Below are 3,208 nucleotides of genomic sequence, written 5' to 3'. Positions count from 1 at the left end.
CCGCAAGACTCTTTGATGGTGATTGTGCACCTGCACATTTGCAACAGATGGCTGCTGGCCATCTCTACAAGGACTACAGTGGGTCTGCATCTTTGATGACCCACCAATACCATTATTTCTACAAGGACTACAGTGGGTCTACATCTTTGATGATCCATCAGTACCATTATTTCTACAAGGACTACAGTGGGTCTACATCTTTGATGATCCATCAGTACCATTATTTCTACAAGGACTGCAGTGGGTCTGCGCCTCTGGTGGCCCACCAATACCGTAATCTCTACCAGGACTGCAGTGGGTCTGCTCCGTGATGACCTACCAAACGATATTCTTCAAAACTTCGATTCACTCCGCTGTGGGTTTGCTCTGTTGTGGCCCATTACCTGTCAGCATGTCAAGAGTCAGCACTGTCTTTCCGTTGGAAGGACAACACTACTTCTTCAAGACTGCATGGAAATCCACTACTTCCGTGTGCATTTTCTTTTACTGCTCAGACTTTGGGAAAAACACTGCAATGTGATGAATGATCAGGACTGTCTTTATGGACTGTGAGAAAATTTTAGCTTTTGACCAACACTGTATCAATAAGTGTGTGCATTTGATTTCTTTGTTATTGTAATTACGATTATGAAAAATTTTAACAAATATGTATTGGCCAGTGCCCAAACCAATTTGTAAAATTTTTTGTGGGGAGCATGGGGGCTATGTAAGTAGGCTGTTTAGGTTTTTTATTGGTAATGCCACCTCTGTATAAAAAAAATCATTGGCTGTGCTGTGTGCAGTCCGTGGCTGCTTTGCATTGTTGTAATACTCGCCACATTCATATGTCGACCCTTAGCCTAGGATACCTCACTGGAATCTTCTGATTTTTTCTTGTAGTTTGTGTAATTAGTGTAGATTTTGTTTATTGCTAGCGCGTAATTGTAGAGAGAATCTCCTTTGTAGTTGCAGTCTTTCATTGTTGTACAGTAAAACAGTTGTGGCATGCATGTAGATTTGCACCAAGTATTTCGCAGCTGCAATTAACTAGATATTATTTTCAGTGTTATGTTAATGTGTTCTCTTATTTTTGGTCTTCAAATTGTGTTTTTCTGTGTTGTCGTGTCAAATACTGTGACAATAATGGCGTGTGAAAAACGTAACACTAGGCTCCAAAGTAAACTGAGAAATAATAGTGACGACGAGCGTAGCTTGCCAGCACCACTGTGTAATAAATTAACAGACATTCAAAGTAGTAATTTGGTAACTGCGCATAGGGAAATGGAGCGGGCGTCAAACAATGGCGTAGACAGTGAAACAAATAGTGAGCAGGGAAGCATTATCGATCGATCGGTCGGCAACAGCTCGCCTCAGGAATCGGGAATGACAGGAAACAATCTCGCAAATGCTGTGGATTCAGGTTTTGGGTCCTCACCGTTTTCTCAAATAAGTCAAGACACATTCTCTGCTTGTCAAAATGTCAATGTTGCCGGTGCAAATTCACTGCCGAAAAGCACTGAGGAACATGTTTCAGACACCAGTGCATTGTTATTACAGTTAATGCAACAAATGGGACAAAAGCTACAAAAGTTAGACACAACACTTGAACAAAATCAGAAACAAATGGGACAAAATCTTCAAAAGTTAGACACAATGGAACAAAATCTTCAAAAGTTAGACACCACACTTGAAAAAACACGTGAAGATTTAACTACTGAGTTACATAAAATCGAATCGAAATGTCAAACAGTCTGCAATGACGTAAAAACACAAATTTGTGAGCATTTTCAACTTATTTTTTTGCGGCATGAAAATGCATTACAGAATCACGAAGCAGCCATAAAAGAACTGCAAACCATTGTTCATGAAAATCATGAGACCTTGCACTTTTTGTGGTATTTTAATTATGAATCCAATTTCACATCAGTTATGTTTTATTGTCAGAGGCTCGTTTTGCTATGGGAAGTAATTAAAAAAAATAACTAATAACTGTGCACGCTGCAATTTAATCATCACATTGGCGACACTGGTTTAACATGCACTCTAGCTAAAGCGCCCTCTGCTGGCATTAGTCTCTTTCATAAATACCAGACGCAACCTAAGTCTTACCAGCAGGTACCATGTGCTAACATGGTTAACTTGACGATGATTTACATCAGAATATTTTAATCGTATGTATGGCTGCTATGCGTAGCTATAAACATTTCATAATCTTATATTTTATGTATCACTAAGACTTGTTAGATTTAGCGTTAACTTATTGAACCTGTCGCTTACACAATATTTTTCTTTGTAACAGATCTGAGAATGGCAGCATGCCGAAACCGGTAATAAAGTGTAAGTAATCTGTGTGATCAAGACGGACTTGTGAAAATAAAGTAAAAAAAACATCTGTTTGCTTTTTTTCTCTTTAAATACAAGCTTTGTTTTGGGGTGTGACTAGATCCACTGTTAACCTCAGCCTAAAAACAATTTTAATGGACTCATTCCATCATTTGCTATTTTTTACCTATTTTTTAAATTTTTGTATGGTCAATCATCTATAGAGTCATTCCACCATTAATTGTTGCCTCTCTGATATAAAATTAAATGTGGTGGACTATTTTAAAAAAATTTATTTTATTCGTTTCAAAATTCTATGTGATCATTTAAGAAAGGTCCGTTCTTTTATTTTTTAATGGGATGCTGGCCGCTGTGGTAATTACTTCTATAAATTTATTCGTGCGTTCTAATAATTGCTTGAAATTGCCTGTGTGTTGGGCAGTTGATAGTTGAATCAAATTCTGAATTGATTCAAACCGTTGTGTACGTCTTGTAACGTCTATATTGTCAAGGTTTTGGCCGATTAAAAAAGCCTCGTGCAATGTTGACAGAACAATTGGGGAACATTGGTATAAGTTTACGCTAAACTTATATCGGTGTGTGAATCTGGTACTTTATAGAAAAATCCAGTTGTGTTCAAATGGTTCAAATGGCTCTGAGCACTATGGGACTTAACATCTGTGGTCATCAGTCCCCTAGAACTTAGAACTACTTAAACCTAACTAACCTAAGGACATCACACACATCCATGCCCGAGGCAGGATTCGAACCTGCGACCGACCGTAGCAGTCGCGCGGTTCCGGACTGAGCGCCTAGAACCGCTAGACCACCGCGGCCGACCAATCCAGTTGTGTGATACTGTCTTGACCAAACCATTTCACATGCAGTTTCAAATTTCTATGTTGGT

Source organism: Schistocerca nitens, chromosome 4 (genome assembly GCF_023898315.1).
Source record: "Schistocerca nitens isolate TAMUIC-IGC-003100 chromosome 4, iqSchNite1.1, whole genome shotgun sequence".
Lineage (NCBI taxonomy): Eukaryota > Metazoa > Arthropoda > Insecta > Orthoptera > Acrididae > Schistocerca > Schistocerca nitens.
This window is presented reverse-complemented; position numbering follows the sequence as displayed.